We start from the raw sequence: 8,085 nt of genomic DNA, 5'->3' as shown, positions 1-8,085 counted from the left end.
AAATGGGCACAAAATCACCTATCGACTTAGGGGACATTATCCATGGTATCATTCACACTAGACAATAAACTGTCACTGAAATTTGAAGGCCCATACAGAGTAATTAAGAAGACTACAAACAAGGTAGTCATGAAATCACTGTCAAGTTGCAAAGAAAAACAAATTCATGTTGATCATTTTAAAAAGGGTCCCAAGGAATTTAGCCAACCTCGGACACAACCGAAGCACCGAACACTATCGGTGAAAATAAACTAGAGGAAATCAATACATACCAAAATAAATTAAGATTGCATAACAGACACAAAAATAAGTGCAACTGTTGTTACAAATACCACAATAAATTATTTACATGAGCTAGGTATCGATTTAAACTTCACGAGCCAGTTGTAATGTGCATCATCACTGTCATCGACCACAGCATGACTGGATTAGCTAATTAACAGATTTTTTTTCGGTAGGTAATGATGAGGGGACTTATACCATGGATTCTCCTCTATATAGCATGAGGATCTGCTCACTTACACCCTCAACATATACTGTAGTAAGGCAAGGATGCCTCATAGCTCCAACGGCCTCGACAGCAATCGTGAAAGATATTATGAGTACTGAAATTAGTTTGGACTTCTTTTATGAATTACCGGTATTATTGGAGAACATTGCCATGCCACTGGAATTCATGATAAGTTCTGTTTCAGAAACTCATAATACAAAGGAAGTGACTGAAATCGTGAAGTTAGCGAAATGGAAGATGGAACAAACTAAATCATGCATGTTCATCATAATCCAAAATATCCAATCTCGTGGAACGTTTTTTTTGACCTGGGTGGGGCAATTTTAGGAAATATTTTTGGATTGGCTACAGAGGAAGATCTTCAAGAAATAAACAACAAATTTAATAAGACAGCTCAGGTATTAACATATCAACAGAAGCTAGTTGACGGTCAAAACACAGCATGACGATCGTGAAAAAATCTCAGAAAGGCAGAAAGTATAACTCACCAAAGTGTGGAAAGAATAAATGCCATGGAATGACACATGACAATTTTTCAACACTTTTCAGTAATCATGGAACATACTGACACAGTAATACTCCAATTATATAACACTAGAGTTTGTTATCAGTCATTCATGAAAGGTAATACAAATGCTGGTATTGGCAAAATCACAATTAACCTACTTCCAGTTCACGGTCAGCATCAGATAATCAGTCAAGGCATATATAAACATGCCTTGAAACCTTTATTCTGGGGCAGAAATCTCATGTTATATAATCCATATTTAAAAGCAACTCTAACACCAACATCAGTCATAGTTCATGTACCGTTCATAACAGATAATTTGTTCACAGTCTATCAAATATACCCATTTCCTTCTAAGAATGATGACACCTTGGTCATCATAAACATCAACACAGACACCGAACTCACCATGGTCTCCAAGAGACAGGTCACTGTCACATTTGCTAGTGAATCAACGATTTAACGAAAGTGTCGTACATCCTTACATGCCGTTCACCTTTGTCCTGCGTACATTTTCACGTTTCATCCTACTGGAACAGTCCCTTGTGAAGAGGCTGTCATAAGAAATCATGACATTCATCACCAATGCAAAATCACATTAGCTCCAGATATATTTACACGTCATCAACACATCGTATATTCACAGTTCTTCTACTTCACTCATAACATCAGTTTTCATAATTTGTCCAGATATACCACCATCTCATACTTCAGCAGAAGGATTATACATAGCACCTGGCTACAGTGCTATACTTACACCATCTTTGTCCACTTTAACTAAAGCAATCATTATGCCATCCTCAGTCACACACACAAATATTTCCAACCACTACCTGAGATGGATTTAAACATGAGCACAAATATTAAGCTGACTTCACCTAAGTTTGAAACTATGCAATTAAAAAATGAAACAATGAAGCCCAGGGAAGAACGGAGTATGAGTATGTTCAACTCATATTATGTGTATAGCCCAGCTCAAACTGTTTTTATAATCTTCTCCATTGTATCTGGTGTATTACTGTTGGTGATCCATAGAATGCAAGCAAGGATTGCAATCTTGGAGTCAGCATTTACGGGAAGAGTAAACATTCAAGTGAGAACCCGAGTGAAATGTGTATATGTAGCGTAAATTATATATAAAAATTTATATATATATTCTTTTCTTGTCCTTCTGCCTACTGGTAACTTTACACTTCCTCTTCTGTCTTTCTTTCCTTCATTCTTTCCTCTTCCTTCTGCCTGTGGGTGACTCTACACTGAGTGACAAGCCAAATGGTTTCCTGTACACCAGGAAACCATTTACTATGCTGGGTGGTAACCATATAACCAAATTTTGGCGCCTGGAGGTTTAGTGAGTAATTATTGTGCTCCAATCGGATTGAGCCGGTGAAAAGGGGTGGTTGGGGTTGATTGCTCATGTAATTCCACTCCGGGATGAGTGAGGCTGGTCACTCTCATCTTAAATGTAGGGACCAACTGCTTAGCCCCGGGCTCCTACGCTCCTCATAGGGCAATGTAGGATTGGATGATGGATGGATGGATGAAGAAAATTGTGGGGTAACATATTATATAATATTCATCTAGTCTTGAATTATTGTTAACTAATATACAGTACATGTAACCAATTCATGTAACAATCTTATTATATCTCATATATGTATATATATTAGTTATAGATATAGATATAGATAGATAGATAGATAGACAGATATATATATATATATATATATATATATATATATATAGAGAGAGAGAGAGAGAGAGAGAGAGAGAGAGAGAGAGAGAGAGAGAGAGACAGATATATATATATATATATATATATATATATATATATATATATATATATATATATATATATATATCTTAAATACATTACAAATATATTAATGACTCTTACTGTAATTACTACAATATATTATGCAATATTCTGTATTCAATTTTACTACAATGTACTTACTCCATTATACATAAAATGTATTACTACAATGCATTATGTTTCTACAGTATTATTATATCTGTACAATATTGTCATGAATAGTATATTCCTACAATACGGTAATATAATTAATACTATGTATTAATCCATTAGCTTTAGTTGCTACATGCTGTCGTAGGTTCGCCAGCAGGGCATGACCGAGCGATGTCAGGACTCAACAACAATTCAACGCATAATAGCTGCTAACATACATAGGTATTCTAGAGGTAAGATGAAAGTAATAGCTAGGGCCTGGAGGAAATGGTGTTCGCACGTTATCTCTCAGGAATGCCAAGACAGCAAGATGTAACGCTTGACCGGAAAGCTACCACACACACACACACACACACACACACACACACACACACACACACAGGCTTCTAGAAGGTTCGACTCACCCACATAGTCCGCGTGACACAATCTCTCATATACAGAAGGAAATAGGAGAAGACAGGCGTTAGGAGGCTGAAAGAGTTAGGAGAGAGGGCGAGAAGGGGGGTCTAGAGAGAGACATGGTGGGCTGCGAGAAGTTAGCATGCACAAAACGCTCTCACCTCTTACACTCCTGTGTAATTTACTCATTGTTAATCTTGAGCTTTTCCTTTTGAAGAAAATAAACTAGTCAACCCCAGACTCATCTCTATCGTGTCCTGTCATCGACCACAAGTAAACTGAGTTTATCTTCTACAAATTAAATCACTGTCCACTACAGCTTGGCTACGACTACAATATAATCAGTTACAAAGCTGATACCAGCAACTCATCACCTTTGTGTTTGGATTTAACAACCTCCATGCCTGAAGAAAGTTGTTCTGATTGTTGTTAAATAATTAGGTCACGTACAAGATTGCAAATGTTGCCGTGGGTGACGAGATGGGGTAACTTTGCCAGAAGGTTGACATTCGAATTCAGAATCAGGAACAGCTGCTCCAGATACCTCTCCATCTTCATGCTCATCTGAAATCTGGAATACACATTTATTTGTTGGTGACCCTGGAATGTAAAAGGTCCCCAGTGTGATCGACCGGTCTTATTGCCGATGGTAAATTTAGATAAACAATGCTGTTTTTGATTTTGGATGAAAATCCCACAACTTTTGTCATGCAAATGTGGCAATCTTTTGTGAGGTCTCTAGGTTCTCTCCACACAATTGGAATGCGAAAAGGCATTCCCGTTTTCCTTCCTTCTAGCCATTCATGAAGAGTTGGAAAAAGCCATGCACCAGATGTGGGATGCCCACTGTTTGTCTTGGTCGCCAATCTTGACATCAAAATAATATTGATAAGCTGTCTTTACAAAGGATGTGATCTTTAGTTTCTGCTTCTTTGAAGTGAAACTTCAAAATATATAACAGAAAGCATTAGGATCATTCACACATCTGTTAGGCGTTGTCAATCCATTAATCTGAAATAAAAGTTATATTAATCATAATGAATTTACATAGACATATATTAGTGAGTGGATGTAGAAAACTGGCAATGTATATGTTGGATAATATACACTTCATATATATAAAGACGCATAAAGAACATGAATATGTCAGGACTTCATATTATAAATACAAATAATAAAGATAGCATGTTGGATAGATAGATAGATGGATAGGTAGAAGCACCAGTCAAGGTGTCGGGATGGGAAATGTGTCAGCGAGAGTCGACCAAAGGAAATGTGTTTGCGATTTCAGCAGGAAAGGAAATGTGTCCGCATTTCTGTAAGGAATGCCACACGTACACTACCGTATGTTACTGGAAACGCTACATACACACAGACACACGGGCTTCTCGAACATTCACATGTATCTTGCACACGTGACACAAGCCCTCCTGGGGAAGGATGGAAGAGTTAGAGAGACAGAAAGGGGTTAGCCATAGAGCTGAAAGGTTGTGGAGAGAGGAAGAGAGAAGAGGGGTCCGACGAGACTTAGCTAGTAAATTACGTTCCTGTGTGATACATACACTGCTCAACTTAAACTTTTCCTTGAAGATAATAAACTACGATCAACTCCCTGTATCCATCTTTAACTTCTGCCTTTGACTACATGATAACTTGAACCAAATCTCAAGATTTACATATTATATGGTCAAGATACAACATATCATAGTTGGTGGCAGTAACGGATGACCCAACGCCTTCAAACCATCACTTCTACAATCAGTTAAACACAATGGAGTATACAATAAGAAGGACGAGTTGAGTGAGGAATATCAAAACAAGCAAACGAGAAGCTGTAGAAACTTTGTAGCCACAATTTATATATATGTAACTCTTTAGGCTTTTAATCTGTAAAGCTTGAGTTTTGGTTAAAGTTATTTTGGTAATTGAAGAGCAGGAGGAGTTAAAGATGAATACAGGGAGTTGATCTTGATTTTTTATCTTCAAAGTCTAAGTTGAGCAGCGTATGTATTACACAGGGAGTTAATTTACTAAGTCTAGTCGGACCCCTCTTCTTGTTTTATCTCTCCACTACCTGTCGGTTCTATGGCTAGCCCTCTTCTGAGCTCTGATTCCTACATTCTCGTTTAGCAGGGGTCGTGTCACATGAGCTATACTGTTGTTGAAGCTTCTAGAACACTGTATGTCTGTGTGTATGTACTGCTTCCGGTACACATCAAGCATTCCTTCACTTAAGGGTTGCAGGCCAGCATCCCTTGGTTGATTCTCGCTGACACACTTCCTATATCACCCCCTGGCTTGGTGCTACTGTCTGTCTATCTATCTATCTATCAATCATGCTATCTATTATGATTTGTATTTATAATATGGAGTCCTGACATCGCTCGGTCACGCCAGCTGGCGGTTCTCCGACTGCAATCATTATTGACATACAGTATGCTGTTCTATTAATACATAACATTGATTATAATATTGTATAGATATAATATGTTAATATTGCAATGATCCAGTAATATTACATTTTAAACAAGTTGTATACATAATTGAACAAATGGAATATAGTTAAACTGGTTATTGTACGACATATTGTAAGATGTGTATGTATAACAGACATACGCATATAATTGTGCAATGGTAATACTGCTAGGTCATTACATTACATATGGAGTTATCTCTTTAGTAATGTTTAATATTTCACCTAACTTGTTTGATGATTCTGGTAATACAGAATTGTAGTAACATTGTATGAATTGTTAGACAATAATTGTATTGTACATAATTGTATTGTAATTGTTACATATCGCTTGTAGTTACATAACTGTAGCAAGTGTAACATAATTCTAGTAACACTGCAGTAATATTGTATTAACATTGTAGTAACATTGTATGAATTGTTACATACGGTAATTGTATTGTTACATAATAACTGTATTGTACATAACTGTATTGTAATTGTTACATATCGTCTGTGGTTATATAACTGTAGCAAGTGTAACATAATTCTAGTAACACTGCAGTAGTATTGTAGTAACATTGTAGTAATACATAATTGTAACATTGTATGAATTGTTACATAATTGTATTGTTACATAATAATTGTATTGTTACATAATAATTGTATTGTACATAATTGTATTGTTACATAATAATTGTATGGTACATAATTGTATTGTAATTGTTACATATCGTTTGTAGTTACATAACTGTAACAACTGTAACATAATGCAATCGTTTGTTGTTGCATAATTGCAGTAATTGCAGTAATATTGTAGTAACTGCAGTCCTGACATCACTAATCCAGTCATGCTGTGGTCGATGATAGTGATGATGTGCCTTGCCACTGGGTCATGGAGTACAACAATTTGCTTTTTGTTTCACTTATAGGAGTTTGTGATATTTTGGCATTTGTAGTAACACGCCTATTTTCATTTGTTTGTTATGCGATCTTACTGTTTTTTTTTTTTCTATAGTTTGTTTATCTTCGTTTGTCTACGCTTTCTCGGTGTTGTCTGAGGTTGCAAAATTGCTGGCTAACTCCCTTGGAACCCCTTTTTTAAGGTTTAGTTTACATTGCACAGATATTACTGAAAATGATATTATATAGCCCCATAATTTATTTTATATAAAATATATATATGTATATACTATATACAGTATTAACTATATACACTGACTTGTTCATTTGTACCTATCGTGGGCAATATATGTGTCAGCACTGTGTGGAAATCTTTGTTTTCACGATTGTGTGGAAGATGTTCATTCTTGCTAACGTCATTTGTGTTGACCATTTTTTTCTCATTGTAACTAAATTTGTCTGTTTTCACTAGGTAGCTTTAATTAATAAATGTTTAATACAGTTCTTTTAATAGCTCACTGAGTAACCGTGATAGTATATTTTCTTTATTACTTTGTAGATTTAATAATGGCTAGTTGTTTGTATGAAACACGTATTTTATGTAGGTTTAAATGGTAACACTCGTTGGTAGTAAATAAATACTATAATAAATCAATGAAAATATACCCCTGGGGGTAAGGGGGTTTCAAGAATACTTCCCCAGTATCCCTGCTTGTCGTGCGAGGCGACTAAAAGGGTTGGTGATGGGTTAGTGCCCCACTCCATAAAAAGAACTAACTTAACAAGCGAATAAAGCGCCTCGGACCAGGACGGACCATACGTTGACGACTAAGGAAAGGACAAAGGACATTCTGAGGGTGGGAACGTGGAATGTGAGAGGAGTGAATGATGAAGTGAAAGAGAGATTGTTCAGGTGCTCGAGGATGCAAGAGTGGATATATGTGGATTGACTGAAACGAAATGGCAGGGTGAAAGGGTGAGAGAATGGGAATATGGTTTAGGTATAGGTGCGGGAGTTAATGAGAATGAGAGGGCAAGAGAGGGAGTATGTCTGATGATAAGCAAGAAGTGGAAGGAGAATATAAGAGTGTATGGAACAATGAGTGCAAGGATTGTATGGGTGAGGATGAAAGTAGGTATACAAGCGTGGGTGATTGTATGTGTGTATGCTCCGACAGAGGACCGAGTGGCAGGAGTGAAAGATGAGTTTTAGGCGAGAGTAGAAGCATGTATGGACAAATCTGAGAGGAGCAAGAGAGTGCTTTTGATTGGAGACATCAATGGCAAAGTTGGGAATGTACGAGTGGATGGAGTGGTTGGTCAGTGGGGTGTGCCAGCTGAAG

The sequence above is a fragment of the Coenobita brevimanus genome, chromosome 43, assembly GCF_032717465.1.
Source record: "Coenobita brevimanus isolate Jiangsu-jjx chromosome 43, ASM3271746v2, whole genome shotgun sequence".
Taxonomy (NCBI): Eukaryota; Metazoa; Arthropoda; class Malacostraca; order Decapoda; family Coenobitidae; genus Coenobita; species Coenobita brevimanus.
This window is presented reverse-complemented; position numbering follows the sequence as displayed.